General features: G+C 39.2%; 1 protein-coding gene across 1 annotated transcript in view; it reads right to left on the minus strand.

The window, feature by feature from the left end:
- Window positions 1-19,834, minus strand: part of LOC115130196 (rho GTPase-activating protein 28-like) — a 52,365-nt gene that overhangs the window by 21,734 nt on the left and 10,797 nt on the right. The window lies entirely within an intron of this gene.

Genomic DNA, 19,834 nt, shown 5'->3' on the forward strand with positions numbered 1-19,834 from the left:
TGTCAATTCAGAGACATTGAATTTAGTACAACCCCTTCAGGTGGAAAAGATATAATAAATAAATAAAAATGGCTCTGAAATATCTCTGCCCCTGATAGAAATCAAACATTCATACAAATACCAAAACGCAAGATAAGAAGCCGTAATCTAAGACCACTGGTTATAAACCAAAGTAACGAATGTTCAATGGAAATACCTTAGTGAATACAATAAGTAACCATTAACACCTCACACAGTCCATGTTAATGTTCCACTTCACGACAATTAATAGAACACACACACACAACGAGTGTATTTCAGAGGAGGAAAGGGCAGATTACCTTTCAGTTCTTCATCCAGCTGAAGAGAAGAGCGAGTGAACTCTAGAGATGTGAGAGAGAGGTGCCTGCATCTTGTATATAAACAAAGCTGTTTGAAGCCAGTCAGAGAGAGAGAGACACACAACTCAATCTCAGAATATCCTCCAATGGACTGAGAGTCTTTGTGGAACACAAGCTCATCTCTCTCACCCCCCTCTCTCTTTTTCTCCCTCCAGCCGTCACACTCCCCCTCTGCGGGAGGCACAAGTTTTCAGTGTCCAGCTTTCTCCCCTCCTCCTCCAGTCTCTTTCTAATCCTCCTCCTCTTTTTCACCCTTTCCCTTCTCCCTTCCCCCTGTACTGCTCCCTCTCGACACATTGACTGGTTACCATTTCTCTTCTCTGCTTTCATCTTTATAGGTCATTACACGTCCACCGTGTTAACACCTCTCCCTCTCTTTTTGATGAGAGAGAGAGAACGAGAGAAAATGGCAGTTGTGCTACATTTAAGAAAACCTAACCCAAAATGAGTCTAATTAGGAATAGCACTCACAATACAACTGTCATTTATTTCTAAGATCCCTGTAAATACACTAATTAGTTTGTACAGTTTGACTACTCATACTACAAATGCAGAGCACAATTAAATGAGAAAAATCAGGGAATACCAAAAACTTCAATTACATTAACATTGTTACACTCAGATGTCTTTTCATAAGTAAATAACTTGCAAAAAGCTCTGCTCTAAACAATAATTTCATTTAAATATTTTCAAAATGTTTTGAAAAACATCCCTTTGGGATGAGTTTCTGTAGAGAAATGTGGTTCAGAAATACTGACGCTACAAAGTCATTCAAATCAGAGAGAAAATGTCATATTTCTTTAACGACCAAAGCGGAAATTTCAGCTCCAGGAAATCAAATTGGAGCACATGCCCCCCAACATTATATGTAGGTCAACGGTGACGAAAAGACTAAACTGGAAACATGTGGAGCTGGTCTGGGCTTGACGGAGAGAAAGCAGAGAGTAGAGAGCAGACAGAAAGAGAGAGAGAGAGGGCACGAAGGTCTGTAATCGGAGTAGAAAGCTCAGGGACCCTCCAATCATCACCTAATTCCTCAAAGAATGTTAACACCAGGGCCAAAGAGCCAAGTCTGCAATCCAACAACAATACCCCCAAAAAGCAAAACCATTTACATGTGTTTGGCCTCACTCACTGCAGATTTAAACATGTCAGACCAACAACACTGCTCTCCTGTCTAGCCAATGTCCTTGTCCCACTGCTGAAAGGTGAAGTATTGGAAGTGTGCCATCAAAATCTGCCAGAGGTACTTTGGAGTCTCCCTCTCTCTTCTTCCTAAGTTGATAATCAGCTAAAACCTTTTTCCATCTCTCTTATTGATTAAATTGTCCATACACTTTTAGGATAGATGAAATCAAAAGCACGTGCGTGCCAAATTGCTGACATTAGGACATGTGTCTAAAATGTAGACTGATTGTTTATTTCCTCTTAACTTTAAAGCTGTGCAAATAACATCAACACGTGTTGGTCTTAAATCAGTTTAGAGGTTGAAACTAAAAGCTTACTTTTCCTTAATTAGTCCTCTGGCTGCTAGGGGCTAAAACATCTGGCTTTCCAGAAATACACTCAGAGGTCTGGTACATATGGTCCAACTCAGCTTATCCTACATCTACCAGTTTTGTAGGATAACGCTTAAACCCAACCAACAACAACTGCTATCAATAATTTACTCAACCAGCTATAGGCCTTCTCTGTCTATTTCTTCAACAGTCCCTTTGGTGACGTAAAGACACAGGGACTGTCCATTTCCAACACACCTGGTCAGAGTGGGGCGCCCCCACCTCAGCAGCAGATGCACACAAGAGGCCCTTGTTACTGGCTAGTGAAGAGCAAGAGCCTTAGGGCCAATTCTTCTACTGCCGGACACACAGCAAGTCTAGTCTAGCGCCGCAGGCCAGGAGCCACTCTATTTAGTCTGCAGACCCTCTCGAACCTCTCTCAGACCCCACAGATCTGCCTGTGGACATTATGGTTATTATGGCCTTAAAATAAACAAGATGCACGCACACACACACACACACACACACACACACACACACACACACACACACACCCACACAAGATGGGCTGTGTCAGCACATAGAGCGCTCCTCTTCAGTAAAGGGCTGGTTTAAAAGCAGGGGCATTAACAGCATGCTACATCCTCAAACAACAGATCAATAGGAACAAGGCTGTAATGGCTGCCTCTCACTGATTAATACACTTGATTGGGAATGTATAGGTTCCTTGAGTGGTGTGTGTGGGCGGGTGGGAGTTTGTATGTGTGAGTGAGGAGCGGAAGATCAGTAATGTTTTAGAAGTTATAGGGGAATGTTTTGGGTCTCTAAGGGTCATTAGTTAGATAATGGATCTGAACTCAGGACCTGGTCAGTGCTCAAATGCTGGTCATGACATAAGCGATCGTCATCATAAGTCAGGCTGATTAACAGTGGCTGCCCATGACTAATGTCTACTCTATGGCTCTTCTTAATGGTAATTCATCATCTTGTGTTGTGTCCACTTTTGTTCAAATCGTGTTGGGACACGCACAGCCAAATATACTCATGTATTGCGGGATGAATTCACGTCCTCCTCCCCCAACACAATCTCTATTGTTGATAAGCATAGCGCTACGTCACTGTCAAGTTTGTTTAAATTGAAAATGGTCGTTAATAATATTGTAAAATGGACGCTCATCCTTCTTCATCATAGTAGCAGCGGTCAACTGAAATTGTTAAAAGGTTTAAAAAACAAGGGCCTCCCGGGTGGCGCAGTGGTTAAGGGCGCTGTACTGCAGCTGTACCAGAGACTCTGGGTTCGCGCCCAGGCTCTGTCGTAACCAGCTGTGACCGGGAGGTCCGTGGGGCGACGCACAATTGGCCTGTATCGGAGGATGCATGACTTTCAACCTTCGTCTCTCCAGAGCCCGTACGGGAGTAGCTACTAAAAAACAATTGGATACCACAAATTTGGGGAGAAAAATTAGTAAAAAAATTTAAAAGGCTTAAAAAAAAATTGGTAATACTTTACTATTCTTTAATACTTTACTTGACACCTAGTGTCATAACAGCTGACAACCTGTGGTTATAAACCATATATTTCCACCTGTTGTGACATTATATTGCGTTATTTTACGTCTGGTTATGACACCTACACATTTATTCAAATGAAGTTTCCCTTCGTTTGAAGGTTTGTTTCTGAAATTGTTGATGTTATGAATTCTTTACAATCATTTTTTTCATCATATATTTCAAATCAATTGTATAAAATACACTTTATGACACTCCTGAAACATTATTACAATCCTGTGTCACTTTACTTGGACTAAGAAAAATACACTTTATGACACTGTCAAGAAGTATTATGACCATCATAATCATATAAGCCACTTAGGCCTGTCACATACATGCCCTTATGTCAGTCATCAGTCACAAAGAGGGTGTCTTGTCCTGCTCCTGAAATCTGCTCCTGCATTTATCAGCAACAGAGTATTGGGTGGGTCTCCATGTCTGACATCAATGTGTGTAATTACACTGATAATTTAACATTGTCCATTTAAAAAAAATAATATAATATTTTAAAAAACACACACAAATGACCTCGACTAACCTGTACCCCCACTCATTGACTTGATACCAGTACACCCTGTATATAGCCTCGTCATTTAATTGTGTTACTTTTCATTTTATTTTTTACTTTAGTTTATTAAGTCAAATGTTTTTCTTAACTCTAATACTTGAAATGCATTGTTGGTTATGGGCTTGTAAGTAAGCATTTCACTGTCAGGTCTACACCTGCTGCATGTGACAAATACAATTTGATTTGATTTAAAAAAGGGCTTCAACCACCAAAAACTTGCTCTGTCTCTAGGCCTACCAACGCTGTCACGTTCTCTTGAATAATTCAACAAGTGTGTCAAGAGAAGGACAACCATCCGACTAAAACATCAAAACGCTTGGCTCTAAATTAAACCTTAACATACAGACTTTATACTGTTTGTGAGATCAGACATAATATCACTATAATCCGAGTGTTCATTTTCGGTAGTTGCCTTCATTACAGCACATATAATTTGTAAACATTTTAAATGTATTAAATCAAAATTGCACAAATATTAACACCCTTAAAAATAAAGTTACTGGATCTTTCTTCTCTTTTTTGTGATGTAACTGTCGAGATGGTGTGTTAAATCCCAGACGAAGCTTTAGGGTTATTATAGATGCAACGGAAAGCCAATGTATTCAATTGAGTCCATTTCAGCCATTACCAGAGTGCGATTGACAGGTTCCGCGATCGTTACATTAACGGGAAAAAAACGACTGGCACAAACAAGAATGGGAAAGAGCAAAATGCAAAATTTAAGTCACAAGTGGATTTTGCTCCGGTCAAAACAGGAAATAGATGGCTGAAAAGGAGAGATCCTCAGGTATGTGGGGAATGTGCGTTGCTAATCAAATGACCTTTTCCTCGATTGTCAAAGCCGCTAGTTACATTACAAACACAGCCTGTAACATCTCAAGATGAATTAAATTAATTGTAAGGAAAAGCAGCACATTTTGTGTGTGTTATTATTCATGGAATTGAGGTCCGTTGTGAGAAACAGGCTACTCTTGATAATGTTTCAGGGGGAACATGACTGCAGCAGCAGATACATCCTGTTTGGCCTGTAAAGATAGCCGTAGTATGGTATGTGTAATCATTACCAAATGGTCTAAGGGTTACCTAATACCGCTTGTAGAAAACATATCTATCTAGACTAGAGATTTAGTGGTATTGGACTGTAAACTCCTGCCCTGTTGACAAAACAAAACAAAAATGGTGAATGAAAATAAAAAGGGAAGTCTTTGAGAAACCACTGAAATGTGCCCATAATACAATGAACCATAGACTAAAAAACTAAGTAAAAAACAACCTTAAGAGAACATTTCCCTAATTAAAATGTGACATTGTTAATGGGTTGAGAAGTAAAAATTCACTTCCCAGTTTCAAGCCAGGAGTGGCTGTGGACCACAGAGTACATTTGTTTCTATCAAGTTAGGCTACAGGAGCTATTTTAACCTAACCAAGTGCATTCAGTAGAACAAAACAGACTTTAGAGAGTTTAGACATTGTGATAACATTTGAATCTAACACAATTTACATAATCAAGCCAACAGGTTAAATGTACAGTGCCTTCAGAAAGTATTTATACCCATGCCTTATCATATTTTGTTGTGTTACAGCCTGAATTCAAAATGTATCAAATATAATTTTTTGCCCCTCACCCATCTACGTACCATACACCGTTGGTTGTTGATCACTGCTAGACAGCCATTATTAAGTCTTGCATTAGTTTTATTATTTAAAATCGTCTTGAAAATCTAACACGGTATACCATTCCATTCTTGTGGGCCAGCAAAGGAGTATTGGTGTCTTTGAGGGGTCTTTGGCCTGGTTTGCTAACTACCTCAAATAGTGCAGTGTATAAAGTCAGAAAATCTGCTGTCTCAGCCACTGCCAGTAACCAAGGGAGTACCCCAAGGCTCAACCCTAGGACCCGCGCTCTTCTCAATTTACATCAACAACATAGCTCAGGCAGTAGGAAGCTCTCTCATCCATGTACTGTATATGTAGATGATACAGTCTTATACTCAGCTGGCCCCTCCACGGATTTTGTGTTAAATGCTCTACAACAAAGCATTCTTAGTGTCCAACAAGCTCTCTACCCTTAACCTTGTTCTGAACACCTCCAAAACAAAGGTTATGTGGTTTGGTAAGAATAATGCCCCTCTCCCCACAGGTGTGATTACTACCTCTGAGGGTTTAGAGCTTGAGGTAGTCACCTCATACAAGTATTTGGGAGTATGGCTAGATGGCCCACTGTCCTCCTCTCGGCGCTTATAAAAGCTGCAGGCTAAAGTTAAATCTAGACTTCTATCGTAATCGCTCCTCTTTCACCCCAGCTGCCAAACTAACCCTGATTCAGATGACCATCCTATCCATGCTAGATTACGGAGATATAATTTATAGATCGGCAGGTAAGGGTGCTCTCGAGCGGCTAGATGTTCTTTGCCATTCGGTCATCAGATTTGCCACCAATGCTCCTTATAGGACACATCACTGCACTCTATACTCCTCTGTAAACTGGTCATCTCTGTATACCCGTCGCAAGACCCACTGGTTGATGCTTATTTATAAAACTCTCTTAGGCCTCAGACCCCCCTATCTAAGATATCTACTGCAGCCCACATCCTCCATATTAAACACCCGTTCTGCCAGTCACATTCTGTTAAAGGTCCCGAAAGCACACACCTCCCTGGGTCACTCCTCTTTTCAGTTCGCTGGAATTAGCTGCAACAAACACTCAAACTGGACAGTTTTATCTCAATCTCTTCATTCAAAGACTCAGCCATGGACACTTACTAACAGCTGTGGCTGCTTTGTGTGATGTATTGTTGTCTCTACTTTCTTGCCCTTTGTGCTGTTGTCTGTGCCTAATAATGTTTGTACCGTGTTTTGTGCTGCTAACATGTTGTGTTGCGTCCATGCTGTGTTGTTATGTGTTGCTGCCATGCTATGTTGTTGTCTTAGGTCTCTCTTTATGTAGTGTTGCGTTGTCTCTCTTGTCATGATGTGTGTTTTGTCACAAAAGGCCTCCTGTCCCCGCAGGAGACCTTTTGGTAGGACGTCATTGTAAATAAGAATTTGTTCTTATCTGAATTTCCAAGTTAATAAAAGGTTAAATAAATACATTTGTGGGGTACAGAGAGGAGTTAGTCATAAAAAATGTTTTTAAACACTTCTATTGCACACAGAGTGAGTCCATGCAACTTATTAAGCACATGTTTTACTCCTGAACGTATTTAAGGTTTCCCCCAAAAAGGTGTTGAATAGTTATTGACTCAAGACATTTAAGCTTTTAATTTCTAATTAATAAAAAAAATAGAAAGTTAAAACATTACCCCATAATGTGTGTGCAGGACAATGACAAAAAATCTCAAATAAACCATTTCAAATTCAAGCTCGAACACAAAAAATGTGGAAAAAGTCAAGGGGTGTGAATACTTTCTGAAGGCACTGTAAGGGGTTAAATAAAACCTGGAATGACATTGCACTCCAGGTTTTGGAGTATTTTATGGTGATGCTTCTCCATTGTTACAACATTCCTAGTTTTAAGAAGATTCAGCTGTTTGCTGGGGGGCACAGGTGACAATCTGTAACCCAAAACAGATTCAGAACATCAAATTAGGCTTGAGAGGCACTTTTGTAGTATCTTTAACATAAATACACTTTCACCATGAGAGCTGCCTGCTGTTTTGGTCAGCCTTGCATGTCCATTCCGATCTCTTACAGAGTGCACTGCACAACATAATGCTGACTAAATCTAGGCAACATGCAGTAACAGATTACAGTGTGTGTGTGTGTGTGTGCGTGAGAGTCTGCTATCATCAACTGCATAGTGATTATTTCCCTTCCAAATTCACACCTCCTGCCGTATAATGCAAAGCAGTTCTTGTGGGAAGAGGCAGTGCAACAAGGGCGAAACTGTCACACACACACACACACACCAGCAGTATCCTTTCCTACTTTAGAGAAATAATCAAATCAAGCGATATGATCCAAAGTACTCTTGTGATTGAAAGATCGTCTCCACATTGAGACTGTTACAGCCAAACAGGTCAGAGCTACAGTAAAAACACAACTCTCCATTTAGAAATGAGTCTAGGTACAAAGTATCCTTTAATCTCACAAAATCACAGTTGACTTATTCTCCTTTTTTAACATGTATAACAGACATTCCTGTCATACTGTAACATAAGTCTTTTAACTCATCCTTTTAAAAACAACACGTTTCTGAATACAGACATGGGAGGAAGGATTGCGTAGTCTGTCATTTACGTGCTGCATATAAATTGTTAAACAATAAATCCACCTTAGCAAATAAACAATTCTCCACCAGATAAATCAACCACTCACCCTCAACTGTTTACACCAGAGTCGCTGTTAAGTGTCCAACTTCTTCCCCTTATCATAGACACTGTTGATATCATACAGTAGCCGTGTACGTTACAGGGGAACATGAGTGTGTGTTTACATGTTCAAAGTCCCTCTGGTGTAGAGAGGATCAGAATCTTTCTACAGTCCAGTCTAAGACTGCTCAGGTACAGAAATAGTCTAAAGTCAGTTGTTACGATCTGGATAGCTCAGTCCACTAGCTCCGGAAGCTGATGACTGCCTGAAACTCGGCCAGAACGCACAGGTATACTCTGTATATCGCTCAGTCCTACCTGAGAATAGAGTAGTGGAATGTGGACAGGCAACATTGGCAAAATTGCAACAGAGGAAGTCATTTCATTTTGGTGAGGTAATCGTTGTCCTATTTCATGTGTATTAAGGCTGCTATTTCTGTCCGACGTCTTCACCGTAGGTAGGTAGTTTCAATTCCACTATGTCAACACTGAGTGAGTCAGTTTGAGAAGTACTTGAATGGTGTACTTTGTTTCGGTCATCATAAGGGGTATAGTTCAGATACGCCAGGTTCAGTGTCCACACACAATTCAGTTCATTCACGCGTACCCACATTCTTGTTTCCGATAATCCCTTTGTGTACATGTTGAACTATAGACCCTTTTTTCCATGATTGTTTTCTTGAAACCCGTCATTGAAGGCTACATCCTGCAAGTTATGAGTGCCTTGAGGGGATGTGTTCACTCACTAGGTAATAAAGCACTGAGCGGAATGATGTCAGAAACAATGCGCCACACTTGACTTTGCTATTCACAGAATTTAACCAGTCAATCAATGTCCCTTTACCATGTACTTTTTTCATTTCTACAAAGCATGCACTTCTAATTCATTTCAATCACGGGGGAATGTGAGAAATTATGAAATGTGCAGATAGTAATAGCAATTGATAGAAACTCTCATTGGGTTTTGCTGATCCATTTAGTCAGGCAGAAGAACAACTTCCTCAGGCTTATCACTGTAGTTCCACGTCACGTTGCCTGAATTAAAAACACGCCGTAAAACACAACAGGTCATTTCCATGTTAAATGATCTATGAGCACCAACATGAAGTTTATAGGAGCATATCGAATGTCAAATGAAAACTAAGAGTCTATATTTTTGGGAAATGAAGAAACTCCGTATAGAACAAGAAGGCCCACATACTGCGGGGAATTGGGAGCTTTAACAGTGTGCAAGCCTTCATGTTCTATACTAGTGTTCTTTATTAGTCCAGCGCCTATGTTTTTAAGGATGGGCGTATGAGCAAACTTTTCTAGAAATGAAGGAACTCAACCATCCTAAAGTGGGGCTAAGCAAAGGCTTAGATTTCTGGTCACATACATGGAAAATGGGGCTTAAACATCTACTAGAAAAAGTCTTATGGTTTTAAAAATATCTGAAGACAATTATGTTGAAGGCCCTTGACAAATAATATCAACATGTATATTTAGTTTTGCAGAAATGATTTGCCTTCGGTAAGAAGTCTCGTCTTGTTATTCTACTACCAAAAACACACATTTTTTTAAATATATGTTTTATTTCTCTCCCTAATGAGGGTCAGATTATGAAAGTTCACGTAATTAACAAGTAAGTGTAAACCTACCAATTAGTTACTAGTTACTGATAACAATTTTGTTTATGTTGGCTTGGGAAAGAGGGAAGTAAGAATTTATATACTATGTAGTTCTATACATTTTTAGGACTTGCAAACCTGCTGTAAAATGAATAAGAGTTCTGGCCAAATTAGGAGAGGAGGAGGTCATAATTATTTATTGTTTGCCAGTATATATGGGGATGATTTCTGTACTTTGAAAGTTACATATCTTAAAAACTTGGATTGTTGACAAGCAAAACATTTTCGGACCATGTCAACAATGGACTAATGAAATAAATACAAAAATATAATTTTGGGAGGAGTTTTCCTTTAAGATCTAATGGTGGTTATTAGAGATGGACTCTGAGGGATTGGGACAGGGGAGCTGGGAGGGCATCAGACAATTCCCTGAAGTACACTACATGACTGCTTGTCAAACAAAGCATGAGCTGGCGAACACCCAGAGAAAATTATTTAGTGTAGAGTTTCTGACTAACAGTGAATAAACTGTAAGCTAAAAAAATACAGAGTCGCACACCTGCTCGTCGAACACCTCATTCCAAAATCATGGGCATTATTATGCAGTTGGTCCCCCCTTTGCTGCTATAACAGCCTCCACTCTTCTGGGAAGGCTTTCCACTAGATTTTAGAACATTGATGCGGGTACTTGCTTCCATTCAGCCACAAGAGCATTGGTGAGGTCTGGACGCTGATGTTGGGCGATTTGGCCTGGCTTGCGGTCAGCGTTTCAATTCATCCTAAAGGTGAAACGGGTTGAGGCCAGGGCTATGTGCAGGCCAGTCAAGTTCTTCCGCACCGACCTCGACAAACCATTTCTGTATGAACCTTGCTTTGTGCACAGGGCATTGTCATGCAAGACAATCTGGGCTAGACATTCTGGACCCTCGCTTTCTAAAATTATCAGCCGAAATTGTTGTAACCCCAATTACTAGCCTGTTCAACGACAGCATACACGTCGCTGTGGTGGGTGGTATATGGGGCTTTGGTGACAAAATGGATGACACTGTGATAGAATGCATCCAATTTTCTGAGTAGAGTGTTGGAGGTAATTTTTTAAATGACATTGCCGAAGTTGAGGATCGGTAGGAAGTCAGTTGTACGAGAGTATGTTTGGCAGTGTGAGTGCAGGAGGCTTAGTTGCGAAAAAGGAAGCTTATTCCAGATTTAATTTTGGATTGAAGATGTTCAATATGAGTCTGGTAGGAGAGCTCACAGTCTAGCCAGACACCTAGGTATTTTTAGTTGTCCACACATTCTAAGTCAGAATCGTCCAGAGCAGTGATGCTAGCCGAGGGGGGGCAGCGATCGGTTGAAAAGCATGCATTAAGTTTTACTAGTGTTTAAGAGCAGTTGGAGGCCACGGAAGGAGTGTTGTATGGCATTGAATCTCGTTTAGAGGTTGGTTAACACAGTGTCCAAAGAAGGGCCAGATGCATACAGAATGGTGTTGTCTGCGTAGAGGTGGATCAGGGAATCACCCGCAGCAAGAGTGACTTCGTTGATATATACAGAGAAAAGAGTCGGCCCGAGAATTGAACCCTGTGGCACCCCCATAGAGACTGCCAGAGCTCCGGACAACAGGCCCTGCGATTTGACACACTGAACTCTGTCTGAGAAGTAGTTGGTGAACCAGGCGTGGCAGTCACCCGAGAAACCAAGGCTGTTGAGTCTGCATACGGTGATTGACGGTGTCGAAATCCTTGGCTGCCATCTTTTTATCGATGGCAGTTATGATATTGTTTAGTAACTTGAGCGTGGCTGATCTGCACCCGTGACTGGCTCGGAAACCGGATTGCACAGCGGAGAAGGTACGGGGAGATTCTAAATGGTCAGTGATCTGTTTGTTAACTTGGCTTTCAAAGACCTTTAGAAAGGCAGGGCAGGATGGATATAGGTCTGTAACAGTTTGGGTCTAGAGTGTCACCCCCTTTGAAGCGGGGGATGACCGTGGCAGCTTTCCAATCTTTAGGGATCTCGGACGATACGCAAGAGAGGTTGAACAGACTGGTAATAGGGGTTGCAACAATTTCGGCGGATAATTTTAGAAAGAGAGGCTCCAGATTGTCTAGCCCAGCTGATTTGTATGGGTCCAGGTTTTGCAGCTCATTCAGAACATCTGCTATGTGGATCTGGGTGAAAGAGAAGCTGGGGAGGCTTGGGCAAGTAGCTGCGGGGGGTGCAGAGCGGTTGGTCGGGGTTGGGGTAGCCAGGAGGAAAGCATGGCCAGCAGTAGAGAAATACTTTTTGAAATTCCCGATTATCGTGGATTTATTGGTGGTGACAGTGTTTCCTCGCCTCAATGCAGTGGGCAGCTGGAAGGAGGTGCTCTTGTTCTCCGTGGACTTTAGTGTCCCAAATCTTTTGGAATTAGTGCTACAGGATGCAAATTTCTGTTTGAAAAAGCTAGCCTTTGCTTTCCTAACTGCCTGTGTATTTCTGTTCCTATCTTCCCTGAAAAGTTGCATATTGGAGGGACAATTCGATGCTAGTGCAGTCCACCACAGGATGTTTTTGTGCTGGTCGAGGGCAGTCAGGTCTGGAGTGGTCTGGACACTTCTTAGTTCTACGTTTTTTGAATAGCTCATGCTTATTTAACCTGTTAAGACTCTAGGGGCAGTATTTCATTTTTGGATAAAAAGACGTGCCCGTTTTAAGCGCAATATTTTGTCACGAAAAGATGCTCGAATATGCTTGGAATTGATAGTTTTGGAAAGAAGACAGTCTTACGTTTCCAGAAATGCAAAGATTTTCACTGTGAGTCCCTTAGAACAAATGCTTCGGGCAAAACCAAGATGTATGACCGACCAGGAAATGCACAGGATTTCTGAGGCTACGTTTTCCATGATCGCCTTATATGGCTGTGAATGCGACAGGAATGAACGGACTCTTTCTCTTGTTTCCCCAAGGTCTTTGCAGCATTGTGACGTATTTGTAGGGATATCATTGGAAGATTGACCATAAGGGACTACATTTACCAGGTGTCCCGCTTGGTGTCTGCGTGGCAATCGGTGCGCAAAAGTCAGGTCCCGGTATTTTTCCATTCAAATCTCAGAACAAACCAGGCTACAAGGACGGTGCTTTCAATGGAGAGAAATATGACAAACCACCTTCAGGATTGATTCAAACAACGTTTTCCATGTTTCAGTCGATATTATGGAGTTAATTCGGAAAAAGTTCGACATGTAGGTGACTGAATTTTCGGTTAGTTTTTGTAGCCAAATGCATAGTAACAAAACGGAACAATGTGTCCTACACAAGAATCTTTCAGGAAAAACTGGACATCTGCTATGTAACTGAGAGTCTCCTCATTGAAACATCTGAAGTTCTTCAAAGGTAAATTATTTTATTTGATTCCTTGGCTGGTTTTTGTGAATATGTTGCGTGCTAAATGCTAACGCTAATGCTAAGCTAGCTATCACCACTCTTACACAAATTAGTGATTTTCTCTGGTTCTAAAGCATATTTTGAAAATCTGAGACGACAGGATTGTTAAGAAAAGGATAAGCTTGAGAACAGGCATATTTATTTCATTTCATTTGCGATTTTTAGAAATCGCTAACGTTGCGTTATGCTAATGAGCTTGAGGCTGTAGTTACGCTACCGCATACGGGTTTGGTCGGACTATGAGGTTAACCTCTCTGGAATATTCGGGATGGTAGCGTCCCACCCCGGCAACAGCCAGTGAAAGTGTAGGGCGACAAATACATTTTAAAACATTTTTTTTTCTTATAATTAAAATTCCTCAAGCATACAATTATTTTACACCATTTTAAAGATACAATTCTCATTAATCCAGCAACAGTGTCGGATTTCAAAAAGGCTTTACAGCAAAAGCACCACAAACGATTATGTTATGTCACCACCAAGTCACAGAAAAACCCAGCCATTTTTCCAGCCAAAGAGAGGAGTCACAAAAAGCAGAAATATAGATAAAATGAATCACTAACCTTTGATGATCTTCATCAGATGACACTCATAGGACTTCATGTTACATAATACATGTATGTTCGATAAAGTGCATATTTATATCCCAAAATCTCATTGTACATTGGCGTGTTATGTTCAGTAGTTCCAAAACATGCGGTGATTTTGAAGAGCCACATCAATTTATAGAAATACTCATAATAAACATTGATAAAAGATACAACTATTATACATGGAACTTTCGATAAACATCTATTTAATGCAACCGCTGTGTAAGATTTCAAAAAAACTTTACGGAAAAAGCATACCATGCAATAATCTGAGTACGGCGCTCAGAGACCAAACAAGACAAAAAGATATCCGCCATATTGTCAGAAATAGTTAGAAAGACTTTCAAGAAAGTCAGAAATAACATTAGAAATATTAACTTACCTTTGATGATCTTCATCAGAATGCACTCATAGGAATCCCAGTTCGACAATAAATGTTTGATTTGTTCGATAAAGTTCATCATTTATGTCCAAATAGCTCCTTTTGTTAGGGCGTTTGGTAAATAAAAAAAAACAGGGGTTGGGGTAGCCACTATAGCCACTCAGTAGCAGCAATGATCCGATGCAAAGGTCCAGAGCTTACGGCAAGAATCCGGTGGTGTAGTGGATTCTGGTCATGTTAGTGAAGAGTCCGGGAGGCATGAGCTGTATAGCCGAGTGATCATAGGGTCCACTGAACAGGCCAGGAGATGGGCCTGGCTAACGGCTAGCTTCAGGGCTGGGCCGCTAGCGGTGGCTAACAATGACTAAATAGTTAGTAGCTAATTAACTGGTTAGCTTCTGATGGCTAGCTTCTGATGGAGGTTCTGGCTATAAGGTCTACAAATAGCAGATCCGTATCACATTGAGTGAGGCGGGTTGCCGGTAGATGTATTGTAAAAATTGAAAAGAGCTTGAAAATATATTGAAATGTATACAAAAAATACAAAAAAAATACAAAATGTACACAGGAGAACGACCAACAACGTCTGCACTGCTACACCATCTTGGTGAGTCATATTAATGACCAATGGCTCGTATTTGTGTTTATTATATTATAATTCAGTCTATGATTTGACAGAGCAGTGTGACTGAGCGGTGGTAGGTGGCAGCAGGCTCGTAAGCATTCATTCAAACTTTACTGCATTTGCCAACAGATCTTAGCAATGCTTGCTTCACAGCGCTATTTATGACTTTAAGCCTATCAACTCCTGAGATTAGGCTGGCAATACTATAGTGCCTAGTCGAAGCGTCATAATTCCTATAATAACTACAACCTAAAACTTCTTACCTGGGAATATTGAACAACCAGCTTTCATATGTTCTCTTGTTCTGAGCAAGGAACTTAAACGTTAACTTTTTTACATGGCACATATTCACATACTTTCTTTCTTACTTTCTTACTTTCTTCTCCAACACTATGTTTCTGCATTATTTAAACCAAATTGAGCATGTTTCATTATTTATTTCAGACTAAATAGATGTTATTTATGTATTATATTAAGTTAAAATAAAAGGGTTCATTGTTCATTCATTATTATTGTAATTGTCATCATTACAAATATATCTAAAAAAAGAACTTGGCAGATTAATCGGCTTTTTTTGGTCCTCCAATAATCAGGATTGGTGTTGAAAAATCATCTAGGTGTCACCTACCCTTACCACCTGGAGGTGGCCCATCAGGAAGTCCAGGATCCAGTTGGAGAGGGAGGCGTTTAGTCCCAGGGTCCTTAGCTTATTGATGAGCTTTGAGGGCACTATGGTGTTGAACACTGAGCTGTACACAAGTATTTAAGTGGCAGTCTTCCTCAAATGTATTTACAATGACATAATCCACAGATTCTTGGTACAGGAGGTTAAAAGCCCTAAAAAGGCATAATGCCTCAAAGTACAAAGAAGTACTTGTTTTATGTTATTTGTGTGTTTTCTGTTAAACGTTTGCTCAGGCTACATGTTCACACATTTTAAATACGTAATGTATACAACAACTAAGTATTTATACTATTTATCTTCCATATGCATGGGGTGTCCGCCGCCCTCATATGGTATGTCTGCTAAAAAATAAATAAATGACAGACTGAACAGACAAGGTTAATTTTAACTGTATAGAATTGAAGGCCAACAAAATGTAACTTATTATATGGAATGTGCACGGGCTTCATGATGGAAAAAATAAGCATAAGGTTCTTGAACATTTAAAGATATTGTCAGCAGACGTTTTTTTTCTGCAAGAGCTACATTTAAAACAATTAGAAATATTTAAAGAGGAGCTAGGTTGGAAGGCCTAAGCTGCAACTTGCTGTAGTAACAACAGATGTGTAAGCATCCTGATAAATAAGAATACACCCTTTTCACTTATTCCCAGCATATGGACCAAGGAGGATGTTTTCTCATTTTGAATTGTACCTTACACATTGATTTGGTGTTTTAAATTGAATTCTAGCTATATTCGATCAAACCCAGACAGGAATGATTATTATTATTATTATTATTATTATTATTACAGGTAAAACTCAAATAAAGCATACTAATTAATGGCAAATAAACCTGGTAAACACCTCACAGCCCTCAGAAAACGAATACATGCCAAACCAGTTATAATTTTAAAAAGATAGGGATACAAATGCTTTAACTAGAAACAACACATTTCAAAGCTTCTACGGAAATCTATATAAATCACAATTAAACAACAGTTGGACTGGTCCAGCAGCCTTCTTAGACTCAATAACACTGAAACAAATTTTCAGCAGATTAAAAATAAATCACGAAAAATGGAAAATCACCCAAAAAAGAATAGACACTGTTAAAACATCCACATGGAGAAAAGCACCAGGGATGGACAGCTTTCCCATAGAATTTGATTTCATATTCTGGGACAAAGTAGCACCCCTATTTACTCAAATGACATCACTCAATTCAGTGCTTCAGAGTTCCATGTATCAAACAGTTATTTCAGTTATATTAAAATCAGGGAAAAATTCCGTTGAGGATTACAGACCCATAAATGTAATAAATTGTGACAATAAAATAATAACAAAACTCATAAGCAACAGAATGGCAAAAGTACTTGATACATATTAATCACAAGGTTTATTAAAAATAGGCACTTACAAACAAATACAATAACAGGTTTTGGTATAATATAACATGCTAAAAAACTATGTTGATTAATCAAGAATGGCTGTTGATGCCAAAAAGGCCTTTTCTATTCAAAACTTTGGAAGCATTCAACTTTACAGCTTAAATAATAAAAATGTCATAAAAATATTATTTAAAATATCCTAAAGCAAAAATATACACAAATAATATATTATCTGATTAATTTTCTTTAGAAAAGGACACGAGACAGGGATGTCCTCTCTCCCCACCTCCTGTTAGCACTGGCAATTGAACAGCTTGCAGAAACAATTAGACTGGACCCAAACGTAACATGCATCAGTAAAGACGAATATAAACTAAACTTATTTGCAGACGATCTCCTGATATACCTGACCAATATTGAAAACTCAATGTCCCCTTTACCAAAAATATTTTCAGAATATTCAAAAATCTCAGGATATAAAGTTACATTGAAAAAACAGAAATAATGGCAATAGGAAAACAAAAAAGAATAATTAATGATCTACAGCAATCACTGCTGTTGAGACTAGTTTTTTATATTACTACAAAGCTGCATTCTATAAAAGTGACAACAAACAACAAAAACATAAAGCAGTGGAGGCTGCTGAAGGGAGGACAGCTCACAATAATGGCTTGAACAGCGCAAATGGAAAAGCATTAAACACATAGAAACCATCCATTCCACTAATTCCGCTCCAGCCATTACCACAAGCCTGTCATCCCCAATTAAGGTGCCACCAACCTCCTGTGATATAAAGATAACTTTATCCCATTAGTCAACATGAAAGCATTTCTAATTAAATGGAATAATCTTCCCATACATCTTACAGGTAGAATAAACTTCTATAGAATGCTTGGCTCCCAAAGTTTTATATTTCATTTCGGTAATACAAATTACCCCACCGAAGAAATTCCTTAGAAAAAGTATACTCGGCCATAACAGACTTCATCTGAGCAAATAAACTCATAAAATGTGTGTCCCAAAATGAGGGGGTTTTAACCTTCCAGATTTGGAATTGTGTCAACTTGCCACACAAGGATTTTACTTGCGACATATTGTTAAACGCACTAAAGAGGAACAATGGGTACATATTGAAGATGCGCATGCTCATCCCCAGAATCTTAACGTATTTGATTTCAAAAGGATGGCGCTAAGAACATTAATATCTCATAGTTAAGACACTATAACATGGAAGAAAATCAAACAGATTCTATAAGAACAAATATCCCTCCCTAAAAACACACCACTATGGATCAATCCTTGGATAGCTTTTCAGAATTCACCAATTATTCCCATGAAAGAATTAAAAAGCAATTTTGGACTGACCAAACAAAATTACAGTTAACAAAAATGTACGCTTAATCCAGTATAATGTATAGAATGTATTCTACAAGAGAAAAAAATTCACAAATTCTACAGGAGAGTCATGTCTTACAGTGGTTCCTCCTTTAAACGTTGCGTCATTCTGCAGCACACCTTAAGTGCTGCCACAGCATTCATTTAACTCTTTTTTTGTTGTTGAATTTTTACCCCTTTTTCTCCCCAATTTCGTGCCTAATTCCTTACATAAGGGAGAGCAGGCCATGTCTGTACTACAGAATGCGGGGCACAAGGGAGACCGGGGTTCAAATCCCCGTTGGGGAGGAAGGAATAGGCTGTAAATAGGAATTTGTTTAACTGATTCCATATGTGTTATTTCATAGAGGCGATGTCTTCACTATTAGAAAATAGTAATAAAAAAAATAACAATCCTGGAATGAGTAGGTGTGTCCAAACTTTTGACTGGTACTTGCTGGAACAGAAAATGTCAGTCGGCAGTACAGTACTGGGCTATTTACGAGGAAGGAGTAGGCTGTCCTTGTAAATAAGAATTTGTTCATAACTGACTTGCCTAGTTAAATAAAGGTTCAACTAAGAGCATACATTTCTGCACCCTAATTTTCTTATTCTTGTCTTACCAAGTGAAATATAAACATCCACATTTGAATGTCCTTTTTCTTGTTATTTTATTAACGAAAGCATAAAGATATTGATGAATAATTACTGTACTGCTGCTTTGAGTTAGAAATGTAACACTAGAGTACTTTAGCATTGAATACATCGCAAGTTGAGGGATTTTCACAACAGTAGCCTGGTTATAAAAAGTCTATTGTCCTGCTAATAGGAAACATTTGCATGATGGGCTACACCTGCTACAGTTGTAATGTCTCACTATTATTCAACAATGTAGAAAAGAGTAAAAATATAGAAATATACTTGAATGACAGGTATGTACAAACTTTTGACTGGTACTTGCTTAACCTGTTGCGACGAGCAATCCCGTATCCGGGATCCTATTTATAGCCTCAAGCTCATTACCATAACGCAACGTTAACTATTCATGAAAATCGCAAATGAAATGAAATAAATATATTTGCTCTCAAGCTTAGCCTTTTGTTAACAACACTGTCATCTCAGATTTTCAAAATATGCTTTTGAACCATAGCTAAACAAGCATTTGTGTAAGAGTATTGATAGCTAGCATAGCATTCAGCATGCAACATTTTCACAAAAACAAGAAAAGCATTCAAATAAAATCATTTACCTTTGAAGAACTTCAGATATTTTCAATGAGGAGACTCAGTTAGATAGCAAATGTTCAGTTTTTCCCAAAAGATTATTTGTGTAGGACAAATCGCTTTGTTCATCACGTTTGGGTAAGAAAAAACCCGAAAATTAAGTCATTACAACGTGAACTTTTTTCCAAATTAACTCCATAATATCGACAGAAAAACATGGCAAACGTTGTTTAGAATCAATC

This window comes from Oncorhynchus nerka, linkage group LG6 (genome assembly GCF_034236695.1).
Source record: "Oncorhynchus nerka isolate Pitt River linkage group LG6, Oner_Uvic_2.0, whole genome shotgun sequence".
NCBI classification, from domain to species: domain Eukaryota; kingdom Metazoa; phylum Chordata; class Actinopteri; order Salmoniformes; family Salmonidae; genus Oncorhynchus; species Oncorhynchus nerka.